Source organism: Camelus bactrianus, chromosome 1 (assembly GCF_048773025.1).
Source record: "Camelus bactrianus isolate YW-2024 breed Bactrian camel chromosome 1, ASM4877302v1, whole genome shotgun sequence".
In the NCBI taxonomy this organism is placed as follows: Eukaryota; Metazoa; Chordata; class Mammalia; order Artiodactyla; family Camelidae; genus Camelus; species Camelus bactrianus.
Window position 1 is genome coordinate 80,443,207 of NC_133539.1, and position 16,481 is coordinate 80,459,687.

Consider the following 16,481-nt stretch of genomic DNA (forward strand, 5'->3'; position numbering starts at 1 on the left):
TTAAGAAAGTAAAGTGATGATTTATTAAGGAGTGGATAGTACACTCTCAGGGGAGAGTGGGCAGACTCAGGTGAGCGGCTGCCCTGAGTTTCTTTGGCAAGTTGGTTACACAGGGTGTAAAAATGAATGGATGGAATATTGACTGGGGAGGGAAGGGCTTGGGGTCATATTCCCTGATTTTCGTCTCAACCCCACCTTGTGGTGGGGAGGAGGTATTTTTGTCCTTTTTCAGTCTGGATCGGAAGTGTCGTGGCATCGGTGCATGATGGGTACTTCTAGTCTGCAAGGCTAATTTTATTGAAATGAGGACATAATGAGCAAAAAGTTACATTCAGACACTGGAGATTCCTGCCTTTTCCCACCTTTCTTTGTTGGCCTCTAGGCCACTTGTCACCCCCAAACTATGACCACTTATCAGCCCAGAGGTTCCTGCTTTTCTTTCTCTGCCCAGGGACCCCTGGTGCTCACATGATGTAGGGTTTCCTGCATTTGGCCTGTGTCTCTCCTTTCTGCCCAATGTCTGCCATTTGGTCTGTGTTTCCCTTTCTCTGCTCATATCTAGCTATCTGCCTGCTCTAACAACATGACATAATTATTAGTGTTATTCCCACTTTACATATGAGAAAACTAAAGAAGTCCAGAGGATATGACCATGGGGCCCTAAATCAAACCCGGGCCCTCCTGTTTACAAAGCCCGTGGCCTTCTTCACTACACCAGATCACTTTCCGGGAATTGAAAGTGCAATAGTTTACTGACCCAGAGAGTGACCAGGCTCAACTAACAGTGAGGCATCAAACAGGCTGTTTGTTCACTTCTGAGAGATGAACCTGTGCTAACTTCTCCACCAGCTGTAAAACCCTGCCATGACAAAACACTGACAGATGCCAGTAATGCAGAGACTGAAGAGGATTCAGGTGCAATCAGCCTGACCTTTCACACACCAGAAGTCTTCCTTGAGAGATAAAATCTACACTTGCTGAATTTTTAAATGATCTTAGAATTGTTAGTATTTTATGAAGAAATAGTCCTCAGTTTGTTTTTTTTTAGCTCACTGCACTTTGGAAAACAAAGACACTTTCAATATGTAGTCATCAGATTCCAGATATCCCCCTTCCTTTGGGTCAGGGTGGAGTCCAGGAAAAAGGGAAGGAAAAGGTGGGGGAGGAGAGGGGAAAAGGGGAGAGACAGGTTGAGGAGAGGAGAGGAGAGGGGAGGGGAAGGCGGGAAACCTACTGGACTATAATAAATCCGCCACCATAACCCAGAGTAAATGAGACAGCGGTCCACTTCAGTCTGGATTCAGAGGCAAGCAAAACAACTCATCCCGTGTCTCCACAGGCACGTCTGACAGAGTGATTAACCTTAGTTCCAGTTGGACATAGTGACCTCCATTAGATAATGGCGGTGCAAACAGATCGTGTGCCTTCATTTCCTGGCCAATTACACAGCCCTATTTTCTTCCGTGTTCGGTACAAGTGACCTAAAAGCCTTTGAGGCACCAGTCAACAAGGTGTCGAGATACAACCACCCTTCAAAATGTATTCTGTCCTCACTTTTCTCTGTGGAGAAAATATCCTGCAGCCAGAGGCTGCCGTTTTATAGACAGGCAAAGATTGTTTAGCCAGACTCTTGAGTGCAAAGGAGAAGCCTATTTTCTCTCTGGCAGTTAACAGTGGAATTTCCTCTTTCAGAGAACAATGGATGTGGTCCATTAACTGAAAATGAGGCAGAACACATTGTACGTGGGGCTCTGTCTACAGTGGACTTGGTATTTTTGTTTCTGTAGCTTTGTGAGTTTGAAAGTCAAACAAGACTTGTAATTTGGTTACTTTTTAAGTTCAAATACCAATTTTTAAGTTAAAATTCTATTTGTAAATGTTTGTGAAGACAAGAAAAATTGGGACAGGGTAATTCTCCCCAGAAGACCAACAGTTCTTTCCTGGAGAAAGAGAAATGTTTGAAAAACCCACAGAAACATAGGAAGAGCATTGGTGAATTTGGCCAACTTTATAAACATTTACTAAGTGTCAGCTTCATGCTGAAATTGACACAAATGCTCTCTGCCCTCAAGCATCTCACAGCTGGTCCAGCAGGCGATCGAGGCGTAGTTCTGCCTTCCCACACAGAAAAGGGCCAGGGACTAACTTATTGAGAAGCTGGGCCAGCCCCAGACCTCCTTTCCCACACCTATATGCTTATCACAGCTTAAAAACAGACTTCCTGGTCTTAGGTTCTCTGCAAGCTTTGCCCGAGACGCTGCCCACTTGTGGTACCTGGGACCTGGTTTAGGCTGGACTATCACATGGGATGTATTATGGAAACTCCTCACCCTCTCCAGCACATTCCCTTTCCCTGGTTGAACTGTCAGGCCTGCTATCCAGTGCCAGGGTCTGCCAACAAGGCACCCCCTCCTCCGGGAAGCCCTCTCAGCACCCATACCCGCCCACTCCCTTCCTGCACCAACACCTCTGCATGGGGCTCCTGCCAGTCCCTTTATCTCTCTCTTTCCATCCCTTTGTACTGCTTACTTTCTAAGAGCTAGGAACTCAGCTTTGGGAATCAAAGACAATAGGATGCCCTCTGACTATTCAGGAGACACTCCTATGACGGAGTCCAACTTATAATAAATTTTACATGCTATAAAGTGTCACAGGTTCCTTGAAAACAAAGGGGCAAGGCACAAAACAGGGAGGTGCATATTCTACTGGAATAGGGAGAGTGCTAGAAAAGTGTTCTCCTGTGAGTTTACACTTGAATTGCCTTCTCCCTCCTCCCATCAAGTAAACCTCCTGGTCCTTTTTTATCATCCACTCAGGGTTCAACTCACTGAACCCATCAGTCTTCCAGGCGGTAGTGTAATGGCAGACAGTCTGGAGGAAGGGGAGGAAACTTCATTCCTATCTCACCTGCACCCTCGGGTTACCCTGAATGCCACACGTCTGTTAGAATCCCACCTTTACAGAAGAGAAATGTGTATCAGAGAAGTTAACCTGCCTGGCATGGGCACACAGCTCATGAGATCTCCTGAGATGCGTGGCTAAACACGCCTGAACAGTCTTGCAGGGAGCGCCACCTGATCTTTTCCTCCTCTCCAAGACTGTGGCCCTTCTGCTCTCAAATGGGGAGAGGAGACCGCTGCAGTCAGGGGCCATGGGCATGGCCAGGTTCAGCCTTATTATGGAAGGCACAGCATGGCGTCCAGGGCTAGGGGCTGGGGGAGGCGAGCACAGAGCTACTTCCTCTTGTCCCGATACTTTCTCTTTTACACTCTTCCTGCTTGTACCTCTTTAAACACCCGTTTCTGATTAACAAGCATCATGTTTCTTTACAGTTAGTGTGAAGGGGCCCCTTCTGGAGGCTGTGCTTCCTGTTCCCTCATTCCCTCTCCTTTCTGAGTTCATCTCAACTTCTGCCCTCTGCGGAGGAGATGGAAGGCCTCACCCCACCCAGCACAGCTCACGAGGGCTGCCTGGAGGACTGAGCCATGCCCCACCCCTCTATCTGCAATAGCCCTGGGAGCTGGCCCTTGGACTGTGTTAGCCCCTGCCCTCATCTCCATCACATCCCACTCTTAACCATCACAAAAAGGCAAGTCTTACTGAGAGCACAGCATCTGATAAGCAACTGCAGCTACAGGCCGAGGGCTCTACTCATCCCCCGCTGTGCTGTGCTCATCAAAGACCGCAGAAGCCACTTTACAGAAAAGACTTCAGGCACTTCTAGCCTCAACACCCCTGCTTTGTCACCTGCAAGAAGGCCTTTTTTTCCTGTTTGATAGAGCAGTTGATGGTGTTATTATTTATTCTTTCCACTCAAAAAGAACTCCCCTCATTCATTCACCCACCTACTTACCCAAGATTCATTGGTAGGGAAACTGTACTTCCCAGCTTTCCCAGAATGGGTCTTAGATTATGCTTTCGGTTTCAGCATAGTTATAAATGGTACCCCCTTTTCTGACCAAGGGCAACCCAGTTTGGGAGATAAATTACTTGGTCACTCTATGTATTGAGTACATAATCGGTCACTGTGATAGATCCTAATGACGTGATGGTACATAAAACAAGGTTTCTCCCTCTTGGGATCTCACAAACTCAAGAACCTTATCTGTAGGTTGCATTTTTCTCTTCCTGGTGCCTCAGCCCTGGTTAATCAGTGTCTCTGTGGCATTCTCTCACCCCCTTTCTCCCTCAGTGTCCCACAAGAACACAGGGGACCCTTCAGAGCCCCTTGTGGATACATACTACATTTCAGTGTCTCGTGGAGACATTCCTGTGTGGTCCTTCCATGTCCTGCATGGGCCTGTTTGCCCCTCCATTACCCACATAGATGTTCTGATGTGCTTCATAAATGTCTCCTGTGAACAGTTCTGTGTGCCTCTTCAGTGTCCAGTTGGACCAGTGTTTTCCTTGTGTCTCATGTGGCTGCCACTTTGTACCCATCCACTGTCCCAAGTGCATATTCCTGGGGGCCCTTCTAGTGTTGCATGTGGACCTATGAATACTCCTTCAGTAATGCATCCTTCACCAGTGGTGTCCAACTTGAAGGTCCTGAAGAGCGCCCGAGTAGCAAGGGGTCCTGGGGTGCATATGTGTGTAGAGGAAATTTTGTCAATGGTTGATAAGGGCTCCTCTTATTTAAGAATATTCTGCCTCAGAGCCAGCTGGTAAATTTGTTTAAAAAAAAAAAGTAGATTCCTAGACTTCATTCTAGACCTACTAAATCTGAATTACTAGAATTTGAATTTGAACCTACGGATTTTCATTTTAAATATATTCCATGATGCTGTGGTCTCAATGTGTGTCTCCCACATTCATATGTTGAAGCCTAATACATAATGGCATGGTATTAGGAGGTGGGCCTGTGGGAGCTGCTTAGGTCATGAAGGCAGCATCCTCATGAACGGAATTAGTGCTTTTATTAAACGAGGTTCAAGAGAGCTCTCTCCCCAAGTAGGGGGCCACCACAAAAGACCCCTGTTAGGGCAATACTCAGCAGAGTCATGAAGGTGGGGTCCCCCCCTCTGCTGCCCCAAACAGGTAGCACCGCCAACATTGCGATGGAAGCTTCAGGCAGAGAGCCCCAACAGGGACAAGGCCACCCAGAGCCTTGACAGCCCAACCTCTGTCCCAGTGGATCCAGAAGATACTGGATTTTAATTGGTGTTTTAAAAGAATGATTTTGAGGGGCATCTTGGCTTGAGAACCACCAGTTTGGCCCTACTCTTTTCTATCATCTCTCCTCTCTATGAAATATCTTCTCTTTTTCTTCATAATGAAATTCTGACTTTTTTTCTTTTATCCATCCATATTCTCCATGTTCCATGAAGTTCTCTTCCTCAGAGGAAGCTAATCCCATTCTTGACTGCAGGAGTTATTTCTCATTGTTAATTAATGCTTATTGTTATAAGGACAATCGCAGAATCTTTAGGAAAGAATATGTAATCAAGATAATGAATAGCATATCACACACACATATATATGCATACACGCACATACAAAAGTCAACTAATCAATATGATTAGTCATTAGGGAAATGCAAGATAAAATCGTAATGAGACATTTCACATCAACTTGAGCAGCTATGATTGTAAAAACTGGCAATATCAAATGTAGGTGAGGATATGGGTGGGGCAACTGAAACTCTCATACACTACTTACGAGACTGAGAAATGCTGTAACCACTTTGCAAGACTGCTGGCAGTTTCTTAAAAATTTAAACACATAGGCTGCGACCAGAAGTTATATTATCAGGCATTAACCCAGGGAAAAGCTTTCGTGCAAAAAGACTTGTACAAAATCATTCAAAGCAGCTTTATTCATGGTTACCCAAAGCTGAAAACAATTGTAAGGGCTGTCAACAAGAGAATGGATAAACAAATTATGGAATACTACTCATCAATAAAAGGGAACTACTAACACATGAGAAATAGGATAAATCTTAGAAACATCATATTAAGAATAAAAGGGCAGAAAGTGGTAGCTTTGGGTGGGGCGGAGTTTTAACTGGAAAGATGCATAAAGGAGCTTTCTAAAGTAGTGAAAATATTCCATGTTTTGTTTTGAGTAGCATTACATAGATGTATACAAGTCATTCAACACTTACCTAACAGAACATCTAAATCTGTGTGTTTGTTTTAATGCCAATTATATCACACACAAATGCACACACCCACACCTAACACAAACACACACACACACATTTTGTTCCTTTTGTTGGCTAAAACAAGCCAAACACAAAAAAGAATACATACTGTATGATTCAATTTAAATAAAGTCCTAAGCTGGAAATTAATGCACAATGATAGAATTCAGAAATAGTTTCCATGGAGATGGAGTAAAGAGTGACTGGAAAAGGATGCAGGATAATTTTCTGAGGCCGTCACATTGGTTTATATCTTGACTGGCATGATAGTCACACAATTTCATATCCAAACTCACTGTCCTTTGTGTGTCAACTTGGCTATATTGGCCAGATATTCAGTTAAACATTGTTCTAGATATTTCTGTCAAAGTGTTTTTTGGATGAAATTAACATTTAAATTGGTGGACTTTGAGTAAAGCAGATTGCCCTCCATTATGTGGGCAGGCCTCATCCAATAAGTTGAAGGCCTTCATAGAGCAAAGACCGTCCTCTCCGCACAAGAAGGCGTTCTACCCACCAGTGGCCTTCAGACTCAAACTGCAACAATAGCTCTTCCCTGGGTCTCCAGCCTGCCAGCCTACCCTGCAGATTTTGGACTTGCCAGCCTCCTTCCATAATTACATGAGTAAATTCTTTAAAATAAATCTCTATTTATGCACGTCCTATAGGTTCTGTTTTTCCAGAAAACCCTGACTAATACAACTCTAATACTGAAAATCTGCACATTTTATTATATGTTAACCTTATTAGAGTTGAAAAAAGAGATGCAGAAGGATTGAGAATGTGCAGGAGAAGCATGTCTTTCTCACTTTGAGAGATGAACAAGAAAGCATATAGTCTGGGGGAGGGTATAGCTCAATCGTAGAACCTAATGGTGAATTATTAGAAGGCATGAGGTCCTGGGTTCAATTCCCAGTATCTCCATTAAAAAAAATGATATAGCCTGATGACAAATTGAAATTATAATGCAGTCATCATAGTCATCACCTGAATTGTATACAAAAATGAAGTCAGGTGGCCACTGGGGACCTAGTCTCAGACACAGCTCTGTGCCACTGGAACTTGAACTTTCTTTGAGCTGTGCAGACCAAGGATGCCAACAGGCATATTCAGAACAACACCTGCCAGCTGCAGCCTTCTAGTCTCAAGGTCTCCCCTTGTAACTATGCAACCGTAAGGATCCTAACCAATCCTTACTTTAAAAGCACACCTTACTTCTTCCTAATTATAATTCTTGATAAACAGCTCATAACTGCAGCCTTACAGTTTTTGCCTTAATAAGCCTCCTCCATTTTGTAGTCTGGTGGAATGCAATTCAAGTGCTTCTTGAATCTAAGTCTCCTGGGCTGCAGTCCTAACAAACCCCAAATACACACCTTTACATTTCAATGAGGTCTCTGTTTCTAAAATTTTGGTTAATGAGCCTCAGTTTCTGTGGCATTTGTTACATAGCTGTCTTAGTCCATTTGGGGTACTATAACAGAATACCACACACTGGGCACAGTTCTGGTGGCTGGGAAGTCCAAGATCAAAGCACCAGCATGGTCACATTTTGGTGCAGACCCTTGTCATGTTCAGATTCCACAACTTCTCTCTGTGTCCTCACATAGAGAAAGAGGCTAGGGAGCTCCGTGAGATCTCTTTTAAAAGAGCACTAATCTCACTCATGAGGGCCCCACCATCATGACCCAATCACCTCCCAAAGGCTGTATCTTCAAATAGCGTCACATTTAGGGGCTAGGATTTCAACATTTAAATTTGCAGGGGACACAAATATTCAGACCACAGAAATAACTCTGAGGGGAGCAGCCTTACCATAAAGCCAGACTGTGGAAGAGTGTGAGGATAAAAGAACCTGTCTGCACAACACTGTGGGTTTCCAGGGTTAAGCACTGAGGAAGCCACCCTACATCTAGATACAATGCTAGGTGAGCTGATAACTTCTGGTGTTTGAAGTAGATATTTATCTTGTGCTTTAGCTCCCCAACCTCCTTCCTGTGTTAGGAGTCCCCCACTTTGTGGATAACCCACTTCTCACTAGAGAAGCTGAGAATTTCAGAACCTTCTCATTCACCTTTGAAATTAGGGTACAACATACTCTAGACTCCACCAAAGAGATGCATAAACACACACATTAATCAGAACCTAATGGTGAATCATTAAGTTTCACAGAGCTAAGGCAGAGGCTGAGCATTTTTGTTCTGTGGGTTTTGATCAGTAGCCAGTGTTCAGTTCCCAGAAATAGCAGTATCACTGACTCAAGTAGCAGCATCTGATGTCTAGTGTAGCATGTGCATATCCTGTGGTGTGCATATCCTGTCGTGGTAGTAGCCATATTGCTACCAGAATGACTGCGGGGATAGATTTTGGCGATCTTGGATTTGACAGCTTCAAACCTAAGTTTCCAGCAAACCCCACCCCTACCAAGATACTAGCTATCCAGTAGCCTTTTACTAAGTTGCTTTTTATGTTTCAATTTGTCTGAATTGGCTTTGGTTGCTTGACACTGAAACCCCAACTGAAATTTTTTGGAAGCTCTTTTAAGCAGCATTCTCTGTTCACTGCAGCTGAAAGTATTCTCAGTGATGCCCAGTCCTATGATCTGTTAATCATCCAGTGCTACAATAATGCTCTGTGGTCCCAAACTCAGTGGATTAAAACAACAATTATTTATTCTTGTTCACTTGTCTGTGGGTTGCCTGAGAATCAGCTGATCTAGGCTGTGTTCAGCTGACCTTGACCCCAAAATGTAAACTGAGTCTAGCTCAGCTCCATATATCTCTCATCCGCCTTGGACTACCCAGGGCTTGTCTTCTTATGGAAATGACAGTAGTCAAGATAGCAAGACCAGCTGTGCAGTTATAATTCAAGCCACCTTGTGTTAGGTCTACTAACATTCCAATGGCCAAGTTCCACAACCAAGCCCAACATCTGTAAAGCAGGGAAACATTCTATGCTGAGAAGAACTGCAAATCACGTGGCACAGGGCATGAATAGAGGATGAAATAAAGAATTGGGAACAATAATGAAATCTACATCAACCTACACCCCATCCCTAAAGCCCCCAAAACCCAAGTGTTAGCTAATGGCTGGTGCTAGTTTAACAGTTTCTGTTTTATACCTATTGAAGTCTTGTCAGAAGAGGTCTTGGATACACTGCCTTCAGGTAAAGAAATGAATGTCCATTACATCTGCATGATCAGGCAATGAGAGAACAAAAAGTAAAAGTGATCACACTGTTAAGGATCTAACGACACATCATGTAAAAATTAAAATGGAGTAACTATGGTTCTCCATCGTGGATGAGGTTTCAGACACCTTCTTGCATCACTCAGAATTTGAATTTTCTTGACTGTATCAAACTCAAGGACACCACCAGCCATTTTCAAAACAGTATCTGCTAGCAGCTGCATCCCACGCCCTTCCCTCGCCACCCCAACTATGTAATCATTTGGAATACCAACTACTCCTTGCTTAACAAGCACCATTACTTCTTGCCAGCTCTAATCCTAATTCTAGACAAATAAATTATGTAACCTTGTGGGTTTCTGCCTCCCCCATTTTGTGGTCCAACTGAACACAATTAATGTGTTTCTTGGATTTGTGTTTCCAGGGCAGCAGTCCTAACAAACCCCAAATAAACACTTTATTTTTTTTTTTCAGTCTCAGCCAGGTCTCCATTTTGAAATTCTTAGTTAACACCCCTTAGTAAATCCTATTGCTTGATTGATAAGGAAATGAATGCTTGGTCAAAATGTAACTTAGTCAAGGTTATACAGCTTGAAAATGTCAGAAGAATGAATATACATCAGTATATTTTAGATAGACATCAATATAACAACAGAATGCACATTGATTTACTCCCAGGTAAATGCCTCTGACCCTTAGCTAGTTTACTTACATTATATTGAGGCAGAAAGTTTTCTGTATTTCTCAAATCATTTATTCCTCCCTCCATCCTATACCAGATATAAGATTGGATAGAGGTTTTGGACACCTCTGCCCACCCACCCACACTCCACCACTCAAAATGCTGCTGACTCAGGCTAGAAATCTCATAGGTGTTAGTGAGAGACTGGCTGGGATCTGGGGCCCTTTACTGCAGTGTTTGCACCTTGACAAATGTCATCCTGAGCAACAGAATACAAAGAAATGATAAGGGACTAAAAATAACTGCATGCAAGCACAGTTGGGGCAAATTATGAGCAACAAGATACAAAAAGATCAAAGCCCAACTGCCACTTCTGAGGAGCAAAAACAGGGTACTGGGCAGGATCCCTGCACACAGCACCACCAAGGGGATGGGCAGACCATCTAAGCCACCCCTCAGGTTCAACCACAGATCCACCCCTACCCTCACTTCATTTAAGGGACCAGCTCACATTGCCCCCAACTTGGAGAGCAAGCAGGGGTATCTGTTATTTGTTTTTGTTCCCTCATGCTGCGGCACGAGTCCCAGTAAAGCCTTGCCTGAATTCCTCACCTGGCCTCTTAATAATTTCTATTAATTAAAGAGTCCAAGGACCTGGGTTGGTAACATCAAGGCAACTCAGGGCCCAAACTGATGCAGCAAACTGCTGCCAGATGAATCTTCTTGAGCAATACAAGGTGTCTGTGTCTTAATTACAAATACACTGGAAATTATAGCTTTTATAATAAAATCCTTATATGAGAGAGAAAATTTTTTAAATCTTTACAAATCTTTATAGGACACTCAGTAGCAACAGCTTCTGTTTTTGCTTTCTAATTAAAGGCAAACAGAGCTAAATCTCTGTAAAATTAGGTGTGGGAAATAATGAACCTTTTAAAGAAATTCCCTAGATGGGCAGGTAAGGCAATATGGACTGAGTGATGAAGGTCTGAGACTTTGTTTGAAGACAAAAGGAAGATTTTGATGAGTGTTAAGTAGTGGAGGACCATGATCTTATTCACAACCTCCTTCGCAGGCCTATGAGAGGGCTCTGAGGGCCCTGAGAGCTGTTTCCCTTGGACTTCACATTCACAAAGAACCTCCAAAGGAAAGTTTGATGTTATCTCCATATAAACTTAGACATACAAGCCAGCATTTTCTTCTATGTTAAAAGCATTGATTTACTAAAATTATTATTTAAAATATACCATAATTTGTGAAACCCTATTTAACCTTTTCTTCATATTTGGGGGAACGTTTGGAGCCTCAAAAGATACAGGGGGCTGGACCTCCCCTGCCTCCTGCAACCCCTCTAACCTCCTCGACCCCTTCCCTTCTCCCCTGACCTGGCCACAATGGGCCTCTTCTTCATATTTCAGGATCTTATTTTTCTCGTTGACCCCACGATAAGGATGCTGACTTCCAGAACAGTTAACATCGCTTTGTTGGTCTTTCCTGCCTTTAACACGTATCATAACCATAATTCTATTTCCAGTCTATAAGAAAGTTGTTAACACAACTTTTCTTTGAAAGTCTTACCTTTCTTTGCTGTCTCCCATTTCTTCTCTCTTCCCTGCCTGGCTATGACTTACGCCTTCTAGTTATGTCACTCATCTTTCTCATTCACTCCAGGATGTAGAGTTTGTAAGTATGGTTAAAAAGTGTCAGATTCACATAACATCTAAAACTTTTAAGACGGAAAAAAATGCTTCCTTGGCACTTCACCTGTGTCCCAAAGGAGCTTACGTTTTAAAATCTGACATTTTGACAGAGGCAAAACTAGGATTTGAAAAATACTTTTCTTAAAGGTGGATAGTTGGTTCACATACATCTAGAAGTCCAGGGTAGGAAATGATGGTTTAGTGGTGATGAGTGGGGCCTGACTGAACCCAGCAGGGGCTGGGGCTCACCCTAGACCAGGCATCCCAAACTTTAGGTTCCAAGGGATCAGTGCTTGCTAAAATGCAGATTCCTAAGCCCGCGGCCAGAAACTCTAATTCAGTGGATCTAGAATAGTCAGGAAATGCTGAACAAGATATAGGGACCCTATATATAGCTGCATATACTATATAGTATATGTATGGCTCCTAATGGCTGGGAGATCTTGGGCGGGTCCTGATTCTGAGGGTAATTAACTGTGTGACCTCGGCAGGCAAATTAACTTCCCTGAGCCCCTGTTTCCTAGTTGGTAAAAAAGGGTTAGTAAGCATGAGACATAGAACATGATGGAATTAATATTTTGGAAAACATCGATGTTTTACTCCTCTGCCTTCGAGTGTGTTAATTACTCCCTACCTCTCCGGACTGACCCAAGGGTGTATATCTATGTCTGTATCTGTATCTATAGCTCCAATTTCCTTGGTAGAGGTGGAATAGGGGTAGGAATAGGATGGGAGCAGATGGGGAGATTATAATTTGTTCCAGAGAACAAAGGAATTTATATTCAGAATCTGACATTCGGTGGGGAGGGTATAGCTCAGTGGTAGAGCACGTACTTAGCATGTAGGACACCCTGGGTTCAATCCCCAGTACCTCCATCAAAGTAAATAAATAATTAAACCTAATTATCTCCCACCCCCACAAAAAAGAATCTCACATTCAAAAGAAGATTATGCAGCAAAACAATAGCTATGAGAGAGTATTTCTCCTTTCCTTTACCCACTCCCCACCTTCTCCCCTCCCCTCACAGTAGCATAAGAAAACTCAAGTATGGAAGTTTCAAGTCTCCAAAATTCTCTTATGGTTTAGAAAACAGCCCTTCTGCCTGTGGCAGCTGGGCCATGAGGCTTGGAGCTCTATGGCAGACGGAGGCTATGTTAGGGAAAATTAAAGTCCCAGCCCCCTGTGGCTGAGGGGATGATAGAAAGGAGAGAGAGCAAGTAGGACTTTGGTGAGTGAAGAGAAGGGGGTGCATAAATGCTGGGGGCAGTGGGGGGGGGGGTGTCCTGTAACGGGTCCCCTTCAATATCCAACATCCCCAACACAATTTCCCAAAACTGGGGCAACAGATGAAGACCAGATTAATTAATTAATGCTGCTCAGGCAGCAACACTTTTCAACAGATTTCTTGGTGACTTTAATGTGCATTAGGCTGAGAACCACTGGATCAAGAATTAAACAGAATGAACATTTAAGTACCCCCACTCTACTTCTTAACATGAAGCCCTTGGGAGAATAAACGGGTTAATTATAGAAGCTAGTATTTCTCGGCTTACCTGAGCATTGTGTGGATTCATTTGTCACACCAACATACAAAGGAAAATTCTATAAACTCTAAAGAGCTCTCCTCTGGAAATGTTTGTTGTAGTCCAGAGTAGAAAAGTTATCTAGGAACCTGGGAAATGAAAATAGATGAAGGTTTTAGCTGAAGTGACGACAGCAGAAGTGAATGTTTGCTCTCTCATAAAGTAGATTTTTTTCCCTTGAATCAAAGGAGATGAGCCAGTCCAACAAAACCACTTTCTTAAGTAGCTGATTACCCTGGTGTTAGAATGAGTGAGGTTAGAATCCTGGACCTGCCCTTACTAGCTATGTGACTTTGGACATTTTACATAGTTTCTCTAAGCCTCAGTGTTTTAGTGAGCAAAGTGGGCGTTATTACATAGTCTCCCTCCACAGGGTTGCTGTGAGGGAAGAAAACCTGCATTACATGCTTGGTGCTTGGGTAGGGCTGTTATGAGCCCCTTTATTTAAGAATTTTGTTGGAATTCTTAAAAGCAGAGAGACCTAGGCTCTGCGGTGGACCTACAGCATAAGAACGCCCAGGGGTGTACTTTTAAAAGCCATGCAGGCGGTTTCCCTGCGCAGAAGGATGGTTCTGGAGCAGTGGCTCTTGGATTTCAGCACGCGTCAGCCTCACTTGGAGGACTTGCTGGGCCTGTCCCCCGAGTTTCTGATGCAGGAGGGCTGGGGTGGGGGCCCAAGCTCCCAGGGGCCACACTTGGAGAGCTGTTGCTCTAGATAAGAGGTCAGCTGTCTAGGCCCTGGGCACAAGTCTGGCCCACTTTGTGTTCTGGGAAATGCAGGGGGGTTTTGATCTTTAAAAAATTTTTTTTGATTGAAGTATAGTTGATTTACCATGTTGTGTTAATTTCTGGTGTATAGCATAGTGATTCATTTATACATACGTATATTTCTTTTCATATTCTTTTTTATGGGAAACACAGTTTTATTGGTACACAGCCACATTCGTTTTCATTTTGCTATAGCTGTCTTTGTGTTACAAGGGCAGAGCTGAGTCATTGCAACAGAGATCACAGATGAACAGAAGTTTAAATATTTACTATCTAGTCCTTTCCAAAAAAAAACATTTACCAGCCCCTGTTCCAGAGTAGAAGAGTTCAGGTAATTTGGGGGAAAAATTCACCTTGGAAAAGCCCCAGAGTGAGATTAAATTCATCAACGCTCAATAAAGAGTAAGGTTCAGTCAGAAGTGAAGTGTTGTGTTTCTTCAAATCTTGCTCTAGTTCTGTTTGTAAATTTACACATTCTTGGAGTGAGTAGAGAGCAGCTGGCTGAGAAATGTTAATAAAGTTATGTAAAAGATTAATATTGATTATACCATCTATTTCCTTTTCCTTTATGTTCTTGTCTAATATTAGCTTGACTACCTGTTAGAATGTCAGTAATTTATTTCAGAGGCTTCATCACAGAATAGTGGTTCTCAACCCTCGCACGTAAGTCACCTGAGGGATCTTTTTAACAAAAACCTGATCCTACCCGTGGAACTTCTAATTTAAAGGATGCGGGGTGGGACCTAGGCACTGATGTTTTTAAAACCGTCCAGATGATTTCAATATGCAGCCAAGATTGAGAATCATAGGCAGAGTGTGATTTTTTTTTTAAATGTATTAGTTAGTTGAAATTATTCCCTAGGTCCTGTTACTCTAACTACAAATCGACACGCACTGGTGGTCTCTGGCATTCTTATTAGCGGGCTTGACCTCTTCACCTGGAGCTACCACTTTTTATTACCCATGTCACGCCCACAGCATGGGCTCTGCTAACCCACAGACTGAGGTCAGAGATTGGTCTTCCATCAGGAAAAGTAGTGACATATTAATAGTGAAAGAAATGATGTCTCTTTGTTGGAATGAGTGATATTTAAGGCGTATAAATTGGCTAACATATTTCAGAAGCATTCACCTTGCTTCCACAAAGGAAACATAGGAATCTAATGAAGCATCTAAGGCAGGGCGTAGCACTCTTTCTGGAAAGTTCCAGATGATGAATCTCCTAGGCTTTGTGGGGCAAAAAGCAAATCAAGTTACAGCTGCACCACGGAGGTGTGCAGTGCGCCCAGCAGGAGGAGGGACGAAGTCGTGAGAGCACTGGGCACAGTCTCTGTCCCAACCACTCAGTCCCACAGTTTCTGCGTGATGCTCGTTCCTTTCATGCAGGAAGAGCCCGAAGCAATACGTAAACAAATGAGCAGAGCTACTTGGGTTTTCATCACTGCCGTGTGTCACAAAAGGATATTCTCCTTTTGATTGCTTTTCAGCCATTAGAAAATACAAAAGTTAAAAAACAAAAGTAAAAATCACTCTTTTGTGGGTCATACAGAGGGAAGAGCTGGGTCAGATCTGACCTGCAGCCAGCCGTTTGCTATCACTTGTTCTAGACTCAGTCCTTAGGCACAGCATCCTAGGCCTAAGGATGGTTCTATATTTAGCTCTGAATTAACATTCTGATTGCCCACTGCCAGCTAAAAGGATGATAGGATCCAGCCAATGAAATATAGTCACTTCTGTCTTCAACGAACCTTTCACGCGAGGTGACAGTCCATTCGGTCAGCTGTTCTCAGCTTCGGCTGTACATTGGCACCATCTGGGGAGACTGAAACCTCCCACACCCAGATCAATTATGTCAGAAACTCTGGGGCGGGACCCGGAGATCAGTAGTTTTTAAATCTCCTCGATGATTTCAGTGGGTAGACAAGGCTGAGAACCACTGATCTTGGGAGGAGCAAAGAACTGGGACTTCCTCAAGCTGCAGAACAGGTGATATGGTTGTTTCTGTCTGCTAATAAATATTTGTTTAGTAACATCTTCATGTGTGGGAGAAACTGGTGTGAGCCTTGCTTTTATTGTAATAGGATGGTGAGATTTCTGGGAGAGTAGCTAACATGCGTGCACACCTCATGCACAGCAAAATAAGCCACCAAAAAATGAAAAGGCACGCTATGGAATGGAAGAAAATATTTGCAAATCGTATATTGAATAAGGAATTAATATGCAAAATATATAAAGAACTCATACAACTCAACAGAAAAAAAAATCCGATTAAAAAATGGGCAGAGCAAATAATTAGATATTTTTCCAGCGAAGACATACAGATGTCAAACAGGTACTTGAAATGATGCTCAACATCAGTAATCATCAGGGAAATGCAAATAAAAAACCACAGTGAGATATCACCCCACAGCTGCTA

The 16,481-nt window shown here is 43.1% G+C and overlaps 1 long non-coding RNA gene across 1 annotated transcript in view; it reads right to left on the reverse strand.

Annotated features, from left to right (window-relative positions):
- The window catches only part of LOC105063299 (uncharacterized), a 24,430-nt gene continuing 7,949 nt past the window's right edge, over nucleotides 1-16,481 (reverse strand). Inside the window, exons 3-5 of the long non-coding RNA XR_006722238.2 lie at nucleotides 13,268-13,386; nucleotides 9,264-9,333; nucleotides 1-288 (exon numbers count right to left, since the gene is read on the reverse strand). This is a non-coding gene — a long non-coding RNA (uncharacterized LOC105063299). The remainder of the gene's footprint in view (nucleotides 289-9,263; nucleotides 9,334-13,267; nucleotides 13,387-16,481) is intronic.